At 43.2% G+C, this 17281-nt stretch overlaps 1 long non-coding RNA gene across 2 annotated transcripts in view; it reads left to right on the top strand.

Moving 5' to 3' along the window:
• The first annotated feature begins 4860 nt into the window (after window positions 1-4860).
• The window catches only part of LOC144312280 (uncharacterized), a 106360-nt gene continuing 93939 nt past the window's right edge, over window positions 4861-17281 (top strand). For both annotated transcript variants that reach the window (XR_013377772.1, XR_013377771.1), the window contains exon 1: window positions 4861-4953. This is a non-coding gene — a long non-coding RNA (uncharacterized LOC144312280). The remainder of the gene's footprint in view (window positions 4954-17281) is intronic.

Here is a 17281-nt window from a genome sequence, read left to right as displayed (position 1 = left end):
TCTCTTCTCTCTGACTGTGTCTCTGCCTCTTTCTCTCTGTGTCTCTCATGAATAAATGAAATCTTAAAAAAAAAAAAAAAAAAAAAAAGACTGGCACTTGTGGAAAAGATACAAATTGTTCAAGGTCAAAGAAGTGAAGTGTCAACTTTCAACCCGCACTCTCACAATAGTTGTGACTGTTCTTTCACTGGAGAAGGGAGGTTTCCCTCTATTTAATTATTTTTGTATTTTTAGTGGGTTTTAATAGAGAATAATGAGCAAATATGACTTTATTTCACCATTTCAAATTCAATATGCCATTCGCCAACCCAAATGTTTGGGACAGCCCCTTGTTAGGCATCTAGAATGAAGATGTCTGGGATCCCTGGGTGGCGCAGGGGGTTTGGCACCTGCCTTTGGCCCAAGGCGCGATCCTGGAGACCCGGGATCGAATCCCACGTCAGGCTCCCGGTGCATGGAGCCTGCATCTCCCTCTGCCTGCGTCTCTGCCTCTCTCTCTTTCTCTCTCTGTGACTATCATAAATAAATAAACATTAAAAAAAAAATAGAATGAAGATGTCTGCCCTCTTAGCTTTCATTCAACCACTTTTCACTTTCAAACATTTTATTTTTTTTAAGATTTTATTTCCTTATTCATTAGGGACACACACAGAGAGAGAGGCAGAGACACAGGCAGAGGGAGGAGCAGACTCCATGCAGGGAGCCTGATGTGGGACTCGATCCCAGGTCTCCAGGATCACACCCTGGGCTGAAGGCGGCACTAAACCGCTGAGCCACCCGGGCTGCCCTCAAACATTTTATATACATTTGATTTTTCCATTATGGCTGATAATGTCTCCATTCTTCAACCCCTAAGCTCAACATTTGCAAAGGAAAAGGGGAAACCACAAAGGATTTCTGTGTATCAAAGTACCCAACTCATTGGTTGTGGAAACAGCAGTATAGACTTGTATGATAGGAGGGTACCTGCCTGACTCAATTGGTAAATGCAATTCTTGATCCTGGGATCGTGAATTTAAGCCCCGCACTGGGCATAGAGCTTACTTAAAAAAAAAAAAAAAAATTATGATAGGAACTATGTTAGGTACCAAGGAAAACTGAGCAGGAAAAGAGGACAAATGTGTGAAACTATTGCTGAGGCAGCAACATATAAGGTTTCTGATCAGTTTATTAGTTACATCATTCTTTTTTTTTTTTTTAAGATTTATTTATTTATTCATTCAGAGAGAGCGAGAGAGAGGCAGAGACACAGGCAGAGGGAGAAGCAGGCTTCACACAGGAAGCCCGATGTGGGACTCGATCTCGGATCTCCAGGATCACACCCCGGGCTGCAGGCGGCGCTAAACCGCTGCGCCACCGGGGCTGCCCAATAAATAAAATCTTAAAGCAAAAAACAAAAAACCTACATCTATCATAAAGTGTTTTTCTAAAAATAGTCTAGGCTCTCAAAGAAGAATTTTTAGTAAATTTCCCTGAATTCCAGTTCATAATGAAAAGAATCCAAGACATCTTGTTTTTATTTGGTTTGTATCCTGAGAACTAAGAAAAGCAATCCAAATGTTTTCACTTCTTTAAGAGACTGGGGAGAGGGGGGATCCCTGGGTGGCTCAGCGGTTTAGCGCGGAGTCCCGGGATCAAGTCCCACATCGGGGTCCCTGCATGGAGCCTGCTTCTCCCTCTGGGTGTTCTCATCTGCAAAGTGGGAGAATGGGGGGAAAGCTCTATCTCATAATCTTAAAAGGTGATTGAGTAAAGGATGATTTAGCATAAGAATTGGGATGTAAACAAGGGGCAGATAAGAAGAGGTGTAAACAAGGGGCATCTGATTACACAAGAGGAGGTATAAAACAACTCGGAAATAAGGGGGCCCTTGGGTGACTCAGTTAAATATCTACCTTTGGCTCAGGTCATGATCCCAGGGTACAGGATTGAGTCCCATGTCATCAGGCTCCTACTTCTCCCTCTGCTCATGCCCACACACTCTCAAATAAGCAAACAAATCTTCAAAAAAATATTACACTTTGAAATAGATTTTACAAAATATTTCTCACATCTATCTTGCAACTATAAATATCTCTAATTTACCCCAAATTTCAGAATTATGTCATATTTTTTCTTATCCTACCCTTATTTGTTATGATTTATATTTCCTATATCGTCCTCTCAAAATTTGAATATAAACATTTTCAGGGGATTCCTGGGTGGCTCAGTGGTTTGGTGCCTGCCTTTAGCCCAGGGTATGATCCTGGAGTCTTGGGATCGAGTCCCACATGAAGCTCCCTGCATGGAGCCTGCTTCTCCCTCTGCCTGTGTCTCTGCCTCTCTCTCTCTCTTTCATGAATAAATAAAATCTTAAAAAAATTTTTTTTTTCATTTGAGAGTTGTTTTGGAAGTATTTAGTAAAGTTCCAGTGACCTGTAATAATGTGGTTATCCATAGGGTTACATCATTTAGGGATAATATATATTTGCTCAAAGTTATTTTTTTTTAAAGATTTTATTTATTGGGGCTCTTGGTTGGCTCCGTTGATTAAGCATCTGCCTTTGGCTCAGGTCATGATCCCGGGGTCCTGGGGTCGGCCACTGCCTGCCTCCCTCTGCCTGTCACTCCCAATAGAGAGCACAAGCAGGGGGAATGAGAGAGAGCAAGAGCAGGGGGAGGAGGCAGAGGGAGAGGGAGAAGCACACTCCCCGCTGAGCAAGGAGCCCAATGCAGGGCTCGTCCCTCTGAGATCATGAGCTGAGCCCAAGGCAGATGCCCAACTGACTAAGCCACCCAGGCCCCACCTGGGAAGCATTTTAAACTGGGCAACTGGGCAAGATGGCACTTCAGTAACTACTGGAAGACATAGTACAAGACAGGAGTGGCTCTGAGCCTGCAGCTTAGACTTTCAACTCTGCTTTTGCTTAATAAAGGGTTTTTTTTTTTTTTTTTAAATAAAGAGTTTTACTGTCAATGTAAGTACCATTAAATATCATCGCTGGCTTGAATCAGGTTTTTTTTTTTTTTAAGTGTGGAATGGAGTTGAAGTTTGGATTCCTGAATTTTTTTTTTTTCTTGTAATAAAAATCCATTTTGCCATGCCTGGTCAAATCAATCCTTAGTATCTACATTGACTAAACCCCATACATCATACCTTTATTAGTTAGGTTCATTTTCCTTATGCTTATGCTGTGACACTTCAACTTTTTTCTGTCATTTTGTTTTTTTTTTTTTTTTTTTTTTTTTTTTTTAAGGTTTTATTTATTTATTCATAGAGACAGAGAGAGGCAGAGACACAGACAGAGGGAGAAGCAGGCATCATACAGAGAGCCTGACGTGGGGACCCGATCCAGGGTCTCCAGGATCACGCCCTGGGCTGCAGGCGGCGCTAAACCGCTGCGCCACTGGGGCTGCCCTTTTTTCTGTCATTTTGGTTATAGGTATATTAACAGAGTAACTGCCAATCCTCCCAATAATTATAACAGAAGTGTAATGTGTGACTTCATAATCTTGGGCAATGGAGCCAAAAGAAGTAATGATTGGGGCACCTGCAGGCCCAGTGGGTTAAATGTCTGATTTATTTATTTATTTATTTATTTATTTATTTATTTATTTATTTATTCATTCATTCATTCATTCATTCATTCATGAGACACAGAATGAGAGAGAGAGGCAGAGACAGAGGCAGAGAGAGAAGCAGGCCCCATGCAGAGAGCCCAATGTGGGACTCTGGGGACCATGCCCTGGGTGGAAGGCAGACGCTCAACTGCTGAGCCATCCAGGCATCCTAAGTGTCTGATTTCGACTCAGGTCATGATCTCTGGTTCCTAGGATCAAGCCCCATATAGGGCTCCCAGTCCGAGGGGAGCCTGCTTCTCCCTCTCCCTTTGGCCCTCCCCCTGCTGGTGCCCCCTCTCAAATAAATCAAATCTTAAAAAAAAAAAATGACTTTCTCAAAACCTTTGTCTATCCAAGCAAAGACTAGCTTCTGAAGAAACAGGAACTGATCTGTTATTTATTAAAGAAGAATCTTTATTTATAACAAATCCTTTTTTTTTTTTTTTAAGATTTATTTATTCATGACAGACACACAGAAAGGCAGAGACACAGGCAGAGGGAGAAGCAGGCTCCATGCAGGGAGCTCCATGTGGGACTCTATCCCGGGTCTCCAGAATCACACCCCCTGGCTGAAGGCGGCGCTAAAGCGCTGAGCCACCCAGGCTGCCCTATTTATAACAAATCCTTAATAATTTAAAGCAAAAGTCCTGCTGGAGCAATGCTGAATACAGAGGAAAGCAAGAAGCTTGTGGATCATTGCATCTATGCTGCAATGTCCTCAGGTGAATGTGCAGACTGCTGGAGGTCCCAGGCAACCAAGAGTTAACCATGATCCAGCCTTAAAACAGAACCAAATTAACTGTGGAGCTAAAGGATCAACTTTAGAATGGTAGCATTCTGGGATCCCTGGATGGCTCAGTGTTTTAGCGCCTGCCTTTGGCCCAGGGCATTGACCCTGAAGTCCTAGGATCCAGTCCCACATGGAGCTCCCTGCATGGAGCCTGCTTGCTTCTCCCTCTGCCTCTGTCTCTCATGAATAAATAAATAGAATCTTAAAAAAAAAAAAAAAAAAAAAAAAAGAATGGTAGAATTTTCATTTTATTCCAAATTCCAATTCTTTTTTTTTTTTTTATTTTATAAATTTTTATTTATTTATGATAGTCACACACAGAGAGAGAGGCAGAGACACAGGCAGAGGGAGAAGCAGGCTCCATGCACCGGGAGCCCGACGTGGGATTCGATCCCGGGTCTCCAGGATCACGCCCTGGGCCAAAGGCAGGCGCCAAACCGCTGCACCACCCAGGGATCCCCAAATTCCAATTCTTATACGGATGGTTGGTTGCCTGATACTCTTTTGGAAACAGTAGCTCAAAGGTTAAACATTCATCTCTTGGAAGCGTTTCCAACAGCCAAGTAAGTGACTGCCTTCTGAGTTTGCAAAGCTGATAAAAACCCTGGAATAAATAATAGATAGATTTTGGAAATGGCCTAAGTGTACCCCAAGGCTAGCGTATTTTATACCTTAAGAAGAATGGCTCAAAGTACGTTTTAATTAAATATTTATGTTATAGCCAGAAACAGCAAGCGGTCTTTGTGTGGCCAGGGCCAGGATTTCAACAGGTCTATCTCAGCAAGGAGATGGACATAAAATATTTATTCTATACATTTTAAATGTACTCTGCTCTTTCCCTGCCTGAAGGAAGATAAAAAGGCTAGAGATAACCAGTGAGCTGCATTTGGAAGTACAACCTTATTTTAAAAATAAAAGGAAGGTACTTTTCACTCTGTGTCTCTGCCTCTCTCTCTCTCTCTCTCTCTCTCTCTGTCTCTCATGAATAAATAAATAAAAATCTTAAAAAGGGGGTGGGGGGCAGCCCAGGTGGCTCAGCGGTTTAGTGCTGCCTTCGGTCCAGGGCCTGATCCTGGAGACCCGGGATCGAGTCCCACGTCGGGCTCCCTGCATGGAGCCTGCTTCTCTCTCTGCCTCTCTCTCTCTCTCTGTGTCTCTCATGAATAAATAAATAAATAAAAATCTTAAAAAAATAAAATAAAAGGAAGGGACGCCTGGGTGGCTTAGCAGTTAGGCGCCTGCCTTCAGCTCCATGTGTGATCCTGGGATCTGAGATCGAGTCCCACAGGAGCCTGCTCCTCCCTCTGCCTGGGTCTCTCCCTCTCTCTATGTGTGTGTCTCTCATGAATAAATGAATAAAATCTTTAAAATAAACAAAAGGAAATGTAATCTTTTATAAAATTTTTATTTATTCATTCATGAGAGACACACACACAGAGAGAGAGGCAGAGACACAGGCAGAGGAAGAAGCAGGCTCCATGCAAAGAGCCCCATGTGGGTCTTGATCCTGGGACTCTGGGATCATGCCCTGGGTCAAAGACAGATGCTCAACCACTGAGCCACCCAGGCATCCCAAAAGGAAATATAATCTTTTTTTAAATTTTTATTTATTTATGATAGTCACACAGAGAGAGAGAGAGGGGGGCAGAGACATAGGCAGAGGGAGAAGCAGGCTCCATGCACCGGGAGCCCGACGTGGGATTCGATCCCGGGTCTCCAGGATCATTCCCTGGGCCAAAGGCAGGTGCTAAACCGCTGTGCCACCCAGGGATCCCAGGAAATACAATCTTATAAAAAGCCTGGGAGGCCAGGTTCAAGTAGGAAGGAGATGTGAGATTTTACTAAGGTGACATGATGTAAAATATTAAACCTTTTATCATTTTCTTGAGGACCATAAAGGAATAACTTTTAATTTTTTGGTTGTGTTTTCTCACCTTTAGGATGGGGAAAACAACATGATTTTGTTTTCCTGCAGCAATCAATAATTGTTAAAAAAAAAAAAAAAGACAACAGGGGGCACCTGAGTAGCTCAGTTGATTGAGTGCCTGACTAGATTTCTTTTCTTTTTAAGATTTATTTATTTATGATAGAGAGAGAGAGAGAGGCAGAGACACAGGAGGAGGGAGAAGCAGGCTCCATGCCAGGAGCCTGACGCGGGACCTGATCCCGGGACTCCAGGATCACACCCTGGGCCAAAGGCAGGCGCTAAACCACTGAGCCACCCAGGGATCCCCCTCGACTAGAATTCAGCTTGGGTCAGGATCTCAGACACGGGAGATCAAGCCCTGTGTTGAGCACCCTCCTTGAGCCCCACACTGGGCACCATGCTCAGCAGGCAGTGTGCTTGAAGATTCTTTCCATCTGCCCCTCCCCACTCATATAATTTTTTTTTTTTTAAGATTTTCTTTGGCAGAGAGAGAAAGAGCGCATAAGCAGAGGGAGCAGCAGAGGGAGAGGGAGAAGCAGGTTTCCTGCTGAGCAGGGAGCCTGACAGGGGGCTTGATCCCAGGACCCTGGGATCATGACCCTTCGACCACCAACTGAACCACCAGGTGCCCTAAATAAATAAATCTTTAAAAAAAGAGACAATAGGCCCAAAATGGAGTCATTTGTGCTAAGCCCACATTAACCAAACCAAGACATAATGCCTAACTTCAATTAGAGTTTTAACCTCTCCCAGGAGTAGAATCTTAAACTATTCAAGCTGGGATTACCTGGACAACTCTACGGAGGTAATCAGCTTGCTAGAACCTTGCCATCCCCTAAAGGAAGGTCACCTTGCCACAAACAATCCACTCTGCTAAAAGGAGCTTCTTTGTCCTGCCCGCAGCTCTTTAGAGTCCTTTTTATTCGCTAGATGGAATGCTGGCCAATTTATAAAACCCTGAATAAAGCTAGTAGAATATTTTAAATTTACTTGATTTTTTAAAAAGTTTTATTTGGGAGAGACTGAGAGAGAGAGAGCATGAGTGGGGGGGAGGGGAGAAGAAGGAGCAGACTCCCCACTGAGCAGGGAGCCCCGACGTGGGGCTCAGCCCCAGGACCCTGGAATCATGACATTACCGGAAGGCAGACACTTAACCTACTGAGCCACCCAGGCACCCTGAAATTTGTTTTTTAACACTGCTAACTGCTATATCAATTCTCCAAACTCTTATATGACTGTTGCAAAGGAGAATTTGTCATAGCAAACTAATCTCAAGACTAATTTGGTTTTTGTTTATCTTAAGTCAGAAAATTTAGAATATTTTGTCTCTTTAGATGTGAGTTTTGAAAAAGTTTTAAACTCCAAGATCAATATTACAATAACCTCTATTAAATGGCTTTCTATGTATTACACTTCAAGTTATTCCCTGCCCATAGAGTTGCCTGGCGGCTCAGTCAGAGAAGCATGTGACTCTTAATCTTGGGGTTGTAAGTTTGAGCCCCACATTGAGTGGGGAAATTACTTAAAAACAAAAATATCTTTTAAAAAAAGCTATTCCCGGCACTTTATAAAGTTTCATTTGCCTGAACTATAATGGTACAATATCAATTTTTGTTGGACCACATGTATATGCAACCAAATGTTCCACCTGTACATGGACATTTCCACCTGATTTAGTAGCTTAGAGTTTGTAGGGCAAAGGTCATGAAAATACAAATACAATTATAAAAAATGGGGATCCCTGGGTGGCGCAGCGGTTTGGCGCCTGCCTTTGGCCCAGGGCGTGATCCTGGAGACCCGGGATCGAATCCCACGTCGGGCTCCCGGTGCATGGAGCTTGCTTCTCTCTCTGCCTGTGTCTCTGCCTCTCTCTCTCTCTCTCTCTCTGAGTGTGACTATCGTAAATAAAAAAAAAAAAAAAAAAAAAAAAAACAATTATAAAAAATGTTTGGAAAAGTTCAATTAATTCCCCAAATTTGATGACTTAGAACAAACTGTATACAACAAGGGACCCCCTTAGCCACATTAACAAAAATGAAACTCAGTAGTGCAATAAAGGATAGAAATTAATTATATGACATTCTTTGATGTTAGGTCCAAGGCACATGTGTTCTAAAACTGATGAATTAGAAAGCCATCTGCTCTCAAGACACTGTAAAGCAATGCCAAGAGCCAAATATTTATTTATTTATTTTTATTTTTAAAGATTTTATTTATTCATGAGGGACAGAGAGAGAGAGAGAGAGGCAGAGAGGCAGAGACACAGGCTCCCTGTGGGGAGCCTGACATGGGACTTGATCCTGGGACTCCAGGATCATGCCCTGGACCAAAGGCAGGTGCTAAACCGCTGAGCCACCCAGGGATCCCCCCAAGAGCCAAATATTTAAAAGGTGATAGATATATCTAAACTAGACTTAAAATATTCTTTTAAACACCTTAGTAAAGAATAGATGTTTTAAAATGTCCACTTATGGGCAGCCCTGGTGGCCCAGCGGTTTAGTACCGCCTTCAGCCCGGGACGTGATCCTGGAGACCCGGGCTGGAGTCCCACGTCAGGCTCCCTGCATGGAGACTGCTTCTCCCTCTTCCTGTGTCTCTGCCTCTCTCTCTCTCTCTCTCTCTGTGTCTGTCATGAATAAATAAATAAAATCTTTTAAAAAATAAAATGTCCGGGATCCCTGGGTGGCGCAGCGGTTTGGCGCCTGCCTTTGGCCTAGGGCGCGATCCTGGAGACCCAGGATCGATTCCCACGTCGGGCTCCCGGTGCATGGAGCCTGCTTCTCCCTCTGCCTGTGTCTCTGCCTCTCTTTCTCTCTCTGTGACTATCATAAATAAATAAAAATTAAAAAAAATAAAATAAAATGTCCACTTAGAAAATATGAGTAAAGAAATAATCCAGAGAGAGTAATCCGGAATCTACAGTTACTCCAGCAATGTCCACCGTAAAATTTTTGTTACCATTAGAAGTTCTCCCAATATATCCATGCACTATATATAAATAAAATCTCTTTAACACACAGATTCACAATAGTTTAGGATTTCCTATAGCAAACACAAGTTTTTACCCATTGGTCTAGAATTTGCTTATGAACTAGAGTACTACAAGGTTTTTTTTTTTTAAGATTTTTATTTGAGTGCGAGCATGCATGGGGCAAGGGCAGGGAGTGGGGTGGGGAGCAGGAGAAGCAGATTCCCAGCTGAGCATGGAGTCTGCCTCAGGGCTTGATCCCAGGACTCTGAGATCATGACCTGAGCCAAAGGCAGAAACTTAACTGAATGAGCCACTCAAGCACCCTACTGCAAAGTCTAAAAAAAAATTAGGGACGCCTGGGTGGCTCAGCGGTTCAGCATCTGCCTTGGGCTCGGGTAGTGATTCCGGGATCCTGGGATAGAGTCCTGTATCGAACTCCCTGCGGGGAGCCTGCTTGTCCCTCTGCTGTGTCTCTGCCTCTCTCTCTCTGTGTCTCTCATGAATAAAATAGAATCTTAATAAAAAAAAAATTAACTGGAACTGAAGTCTTATCTTTAGAATGGCAGGGTTCCTATTTTATTCCAAATCTAGATTTACTCTAGATTTCATTTCACCCAATTTGAAATGTGGTTGACTCACACTAACAAAACATATTAAATATATTAAAATGCTTAGATATTTTTGATTAATAAATGTTTGTAAAACCACTCAAGGTTAAGCCTTCATTTCAGCCCTACCTAGCTCTAAGTATCAGATACCTTTAAACTGTAGATTTAGGTTCACCAGGTCTCTGAGCTGACATGTAAGGAGGAGTTCATCATCCCAGTGGATAGAAATTAAAACTTTCATTGCCTTGGGACGCCTAGAGGCTCAGGTGTTGAGTGTCTGTCTGCCTTTGGCTCAGGGCATGATCTGGATTTCCGGGATGGAGTCCTGCATCAGCCTCCTTGCAGGGAGAGCCTGCTTTTCCTCCCTCTGCCTGTATCTCTGCCTCTCTCTCTGTCTCCCATGAATAAGTAAAAAATCTTAAAAAAATTTTTTTCAGGGCAGCCCGGGTGGCTCAGTGGTTTAACGCCGCCTTCAGCCCAGGGTGTGGTCCTTGGAGACCCAGGATCGAGTCCCATGTTGGGCTCCCTGTGTGGAGCCTGCTTCTCCCTGTCTCTGCCTCTCTCTGTCTCATGAATAAATATTTAAAAAATTTTTTTCATTGCCTTAAATGTGGTGTGCACCCAAATGGCACCAGCCACATCAAGCTCTTGTCTTCAACATCTGTATAGATGAGCCTCTACTTTGGTTCCTGGCCTCTGCATAAATTGTTTGAAATGAAGTTGGGACTCCAGCTCTCAATCCTGCTTCTGTGGTTGGGGTCCCGACAAGTCTGCAAAATCCTCTCTTCTTTACGGACTGTGTCTTCATGGTTCTGCCACTGGCTGTGGTCTAATTCAAACTGATCAATTTCCCTGGACCTAAGATTATAATCTATCTGACTTTCAGTACACAGCCTAGAGGGCTATTACTTCCTCAACACCCCATACTCTCTCCACTCACCAGATTATACCTTTGGGCAGTTAAATCAGCCTGTACACGGGAATCTGAACTCTCAGCCACCCTTGGGTAGGACATGGGGGAGCAGCACAGTTAGGATGCCCACCACACATCACTGGTATCATTGATTACCGAAATACTCTACATCCTTAAAAGCTTGACGGAGCAACGTTTTAGGATTTATCTAATTTAGCCAAATAAAGTTTCCCTCACCATTTTTGCTTTGCCAATTCAACTGGGGCCCTAACTAGTCATGGAAGCTCCCTTTCTGCCTCGAGAGAATACAGCCTTTCCAGTTAAGGCTTCAGAAGATGAAGTCAGTGTGTTGAAGAATAGTCCCTTTAAATTCAGGCAGACAACTAACCCCTGGCTAGAGCCACACAGCTGAAACCTGTCTGCACACAACCCACATCACAAGATCCTCCCTCATTGCTTGTTATCTATCTGCCTAAGTCTTGCCTTGCCATTTTCTTGACCTCTCCATTGTCAAAAATATGTTTACTGTTTACCCCTCCCTCTGCTGACCATATCAATTCTTTTTTTCCCCTCTCAGCCCAGCAACCTAGTGTTCTTGCCCAAGCCAGCAGCTGATAGGCCCCCTCACCACCTACCTGCTCTCCCAATCAAGGTCTTAACTACCCTTCATAAACTATTATGTTTGGGCATTCTGCTTGTCTGACCCCAAGCGGATGGTGGGGACCACATCAACCACAAAGACACTCTACCTTAATAGATTATGTTCATTATACGATATCTCACAAGAAAATTATATAGTCATGTCAGCTTGAGGGTGAGAAGTGAAACAAGAAACTATGAAGAAAATGGATTTTTCCCAGCATATTTGTTGCTTAAGTAGTTGTGACCTTTCCTGTAAAGAAACGATCTCAAAGTAGTTTTTTATTTATTTTTTTATTTATTTACGATAGTCACAGAGAGAGAGAGAGAGAGAGGCAGAGACACAGGCAGAGGGAGAAACAGGCTCCATGCACCGGGAGCCCGACGTGGGATTCGATCCCGGATCCCCAGGATCGCGTCCTGGGCCAAAGGCAGGTGCCAAACCGCTGCGCCACCCAGGGATCCCAGCTTTTTTTTTTTTTTTTTAAGAATTTATTTATTCATGAGAGAGAGACACACACACACAGAGGCAGAGACACAGGCAGAGGGAGAAGCAGGTTCCATGCAGGAAGCCCAATGTGGATCTCGATCCTGGGACTCCAGGATCACGTCCTGAGACAAAGGCAGAGATGCTCAACCGCTGAGCCACCCAGGCATCCCCTAAAATAGCTTTTCAAAGTATATACCCTGCAGGTTCCTAGACTTGCTTATCCAATGAAGAAATATCTACCCCTGGGCGGCTCCGGTGGCGCAACGGTTTAGCGCCGCCTGCAGCCCAGGGCATGATCCTGGAGACCCTGGATCGAGTCCCACATCAGGCTCTCTGTATGATGCCTGCTTCTCCCTGTGCCTCTGTCTCTATGAATAAATAAATAAAATCTTAAAAAATCTACCCCTACAGAAAAAAGCCCAAATTGCTCAGATAATATCTAAGACAACTGCTACTTTTCTTGGAATTGTTTTGTTTTTAAAAGATTTTTTTTGGGTTGCCTGTGTGGCTCAGTCGGGTCTTGGTTTTGGTTCAAGTCGTGATCTCAGGGTAGTGACATCTAACCCCATGACAGTCTCCATGCTGGGCCTGGAGCCTACTTAAGATGCTCTCTCTCCCTCTCCCATTATTCTCTACTTCTACTAGCACACAGTCTTTCTCTCTCTCTCTAAGCAAATAATATATTTTAAGTAATCTCTACCTCCAACATGGGGATCAAACTCAGGACCCTAACGAGTTGCATGCTCCACTGACTGAGCCAGCCAGGCACCCCTCCTGGAGTTTTTAAAATCACATATTAAGGAGGGAAATCTGTTATACATACCTTAGTCAAGAGGATGTTTAAGCTTGTTAACCTAGGAGAGCAGCAGGTACCTGATAACTTGTTAGAAATGCAAACTCGGGCCCCCCTCCCCCAGACCTTCTCAATCAGAAATTCTGGAAAGTAGGCCAGGCAATCTGTGTTTTAACAAGCTTATCAAGTGATTCTGCTGCATAACAGTTTGCACTTGATCTTAGCCAAAAGGCCGAGAAGTGATATTGCTGCATACCAGTTTGAAGAACCACTGCCTTAGTTTAGGCATAATGATCACATTCAAACTCCATCATTAACGGGGCTCAAAGAAGGAGCTGACTCAGTACTTAAGTAGTACCCTATTTTCACTATCTGATACCTGTCCTCCATATACACAAGAAAAACTTTTAAGGTCAAAAGTAGTTGGGGCGAAATCTTCATTCATGTATAAACCCGAGGCTTGTTTTTAAATTGGTAAACACCAAGAGCAGGTCAATATTACCCTCAAAATGAATACTAAGTAGGCAATAATCAGCTTGACTTAGTCTTGGTTTATACCCAATATCTTGGCTTAATTATCCTTGGCCCCCTCTTTTCAAAGAAGTTCCTAGTTTAGACAATAAAACTTATGGTCTAAATATCACCCACCTCTATTAATAAATCCTAAAATAAGGCAGTGAAAAGTGTCTGATTCTTGAAACATTCTCATCATTCCATTAAAAGCTCTAACAAAAACAGTTTGTGACGATATTCTTAGATGTTAATTTTAATTTTCAAAATAATCAGAATACAAAATTAGAGTAGGAAGGAAACATTTTTTTCATGGAACCCACAAACATGGCAACTAGTTTTGCAGTTAAAGCAAGAAATGTGCTGCACATTACATGTCCAATAGAAGCTTTTATGGTGCCTCTAATTACTGTGATCACTTCGATTAAAACCAACATGTTTGGGATCCCTGGGTGGCGCAGTGGTTTAGCGCCTGCCTTTGGCCCGGGGCGCGATCCTGGAGACCTGGGATCGAATCCCACATCGGGCTCCCGGTGCATGGAGCCTGCTTCTTCCTCTGCCTGTGTCTCTGCCTCTCTCTCTATCATAAAAAAATTAAAAAATAAAACACAACATGTTCTTGAGAGGGAGAACACGTGCAAGCATGTGGAAAGGAGAGGGGTGGAAGGAGAATGAGAATTTCTTTTTTCTTTTTAGATTTTTTTATTTATTCATGAGAGACACAGAAATAGGCAGAGACAAAAGCAGAGGGAGATGCAGACTCCTTGCGGGGAGCCCAATTGGGGACTTGGATTGCAGGACCCCAGGATCACACCCTGAGCCAAAGACACTCAGCCACTGAGCCACCCAGGCGTCCCAGAGAGTGAGAATCTTAAGCAGGCTCTGCCAAGAGTGTAGCTCAACTTGGGACGTGATCTCATGGCCCTGCTGACATTATGACCTGGACCAAAACCAAGAGTCAGATGCTTAAGTGACTGTGCCACCCAGGCACCCCACCAATACATTTTTCTGTACTTATTTTGACTTTACACTCACTAGGAGCAAACCTACAGGACTTCTGACAATGGAAACCTCAGGTTATCTCAGACCCAAATAAATATTCAGTGCCATCTCAGAGTTAACTTGCAGACTTGCAAAGGTCTCATGAGAGGAGTCTGCTGGGTTACAAAGGTCACGTGGAAGGAAGTAGGGAAGGAGTGCCCTTGTGCACTGTCAGAGTGCTCTGAAAGCCTGTTACAGTAGTATGTCAAACCATATGTATAGTCCCCACTCTAGTAATTTTGATAAATTCTAGTCAGTATTTAAGAGGCCTACGGAGCCAAGAGAATTCAGGCTCTGAGCAGCCTTTCTTTATTTATGATAGTCACACAGAGAGAGAGAGAGAGAGAGAGGGGCAGAGACACAGGCAGAAGGAGAAGCAGGCTCCATGCACCGGGAGCCCGACGTGGGATTCGATCCCGGGTCTCCAGGATCGCACCCTGGGCCAAAGGCAGGCGCCAAACCACTGCGCCACCCAGGGATCCCCTCTGAGCAGCCTTTCAAGGGTCAAGTATTATCTGGATCAGGGACAATTCACAAAGACTGGCCTGGATCCAGCCAACCACAGAAGATATGATTCCTTTCCTGCTGAAAGGTCAATAATTCTATCTACTCCTCCATATTTAACATATTCCAAATTTCTTTCTTTAGCAGAAAATGAGAATTTTTTTTCCTATGTAAATATCACCAGAAAGAAGTGACCACGTCTGTATTAAGGTTCAACACAGAGACTCCTGGGTGGCTAGGTGGTTGAGCATCTGCCTTTGGCTCAGGTCATGATCCTGGGGTCCTGGGATTGAGTCTGACAACAGGCTCCCTGTGGGGCTTCTCCCTCTGCCTATGTCTCTGCCTCTCTGTGTCTCTCATGAATAAATAAAATCTTTAAAAAAATTTTTTTCAACACAATTACACGGTCACTATGGCAGAAATCCTGGTTTTGTCCTCCTTATCTCAGGTAAGACTCTGAGTTGTGGCCCAGAAACTAAGGCACTTGAAATTTTTCTACTTCTAAACTGAAGTTGAGACTTGTGGGACTGCCATGGTCTTTGGTCCTGTGTCCAAGTTCATACGTCTCCACTAGTGCTAATTTTTTTTTTCCCGCTAGTGCTAATTAAGATTTACCAAAACTGTAAAAGCATCAAGTCTTCCTAAGTCTACCTTTGGCAGTCTCCAAAGCTTGACCCCTCAACAAAGGTACACTCCATATCCTCTCCACTCTAAGGGTTCAGAGAGAATGGCCCAGGGCTGCACAATTGATGGAATATTGAATTGAATATTCTCTGCAAGTCATGCATGTGTGCAGAGGTTGAGGTGCAGTTATACAGTTAAGATATGCAGTGCTACTCTAAGTGCTCAGGATGCACAAGAGGGCAGATGAAAAGGACATCAGCTAAATCTACTCCCCTCAATCCTGCTCAGTAAGTACAGGGTCTTTACATGTTTGTTTTCTTATACTAAAACAGTATTTTCCAAGTAATTACAATTGAGGACTAAATTATTTAGGTTTCACTCTGCTAAAACATACGAAAGGTACGGTGGAAGAGTCCTATGTTAGCTCTTCCTAACTCTGCCACGATGAATTCTGGAATTCCAACTATTTATATAAGCTGAAGTCAATTATATAAAAATATTTTAAACCTATAAAATTTGATGTCATCCCAAATCTGATATGAGATGAATGCCACAATCACCTCTGAGATTCTTCAAGTCTATCAAGTGATTTAAATGTCAGTGAGCAGTTAATTATGACTTTATAAAGATTTATTTATGGGGCACTTGCATGGCTCAGTCGGGTTAAGTGTCTGCCTTTGGCTCAGATCATGATGCCAGGATCCTGGGATCAAGCCCTGTGGCAGGTTACCTGCTCCATGGATGTCTGCTTCTCCCTCTTCACCTGCTCATGCTCTCTCTCACTCTCGAATAAGTAAATAAAAATCTTTAAAAAAATTGAGAGTGAAAGAGCAGGTGTATGGGCTTGTGTATGAGTAGGTGGGGAGAAGGGGCAGAGGGAAGGAATCTTCAGGCAGCCACCGAAGGCAGCCGAAGCTAAAAGCAGACACTTAACCAACTGAGATACCCAGATGCCCCAAAGAGGAATTTAGAACAAAAATTGGTTTTAAAAAATTTCAGGTATTTTAATCTATTTCTTAGTAAGAGCCATGTGGATTCAATTTGGCTTACGGCATGTGTAACATGGCACTTATACTTTCATATTAATGTATTTGGAACACCTACCTATTATTCTAGCAAATAAAGCAAAATGAAATAAAATAAATCCTAGTATGGCATGTATTTCTATGACAGAGAAATAGTCCAGTAACGGTTACTTAAATACAAAAAAACTTTAATCATCTGCTAAAGATGTGAGTCAGTTTTCACTAGTGTTATTTCAAAGACATGTCATTTAGGAGTGCCTAGGTGGCTCAGTTGGTTGAGCACCCAACTCTTGGGTTTCAAGCTCAGGTCATGATCTCGGGGTCCTGGGATCAAGCCCCACTCGGCAGGGAATGTCCTTGTCTCCCTCTCTCTCTGCCCATCTTCTGTCCCCGACATGCACATGATTTCTTAAATAAAGAAATCTTAAAAAAAAAAAAAAAAAAAGATATGTCATTTAATCCTTAAAAGGAAAAATTATTTTTGTTTGTTTAGGGAGGCTTGGCATCCAATGTGGGGCTTGAACTCAAATCCCAAGATCAATTCATATATTCTTGGGGTGCCTGGGTGGCTCAGTCAGTTGAGTGTTCCATTCTTAATTTTTTTTTAAAAAAGATTTTATTTATTCATGGAAGACACACACACAGAGGGTCTCCAGGGGGTCTCCAGGATCACACCTTGGACTGAAGGCGGCGCTAAACCGCTGAGCCACTGGGGCTGCCTTAGGATTTTATTTTTAAGTAATCACTACACCCAATGTGGAGCTTGAACTAATAACCTCAAGATCAAGGAGTCACATGCTACCAATTGAGCCAGCCAGGTGACCCTCCTATAGTTTTTTTTTTTTT

The sequence above is a fragment of the Canis aureus genome, chromosome 4 (assembly GCF_053574225.1).
Source record: "Canis aureus isolate CA01 chromosome 4, VMU_Caureus_v.1.0, whole genome shotgun sequence".
NCBI lineage: Eukaryota > Metazoa > Chordata > Mammalia > Carnivora > Canidae > Canis > Canis aureus.
The sequence above is the reverse complement of the archived record's forward strand: the minus strand, read 5'-3'. Positions and strand labels throughout refer to the sequence as shown.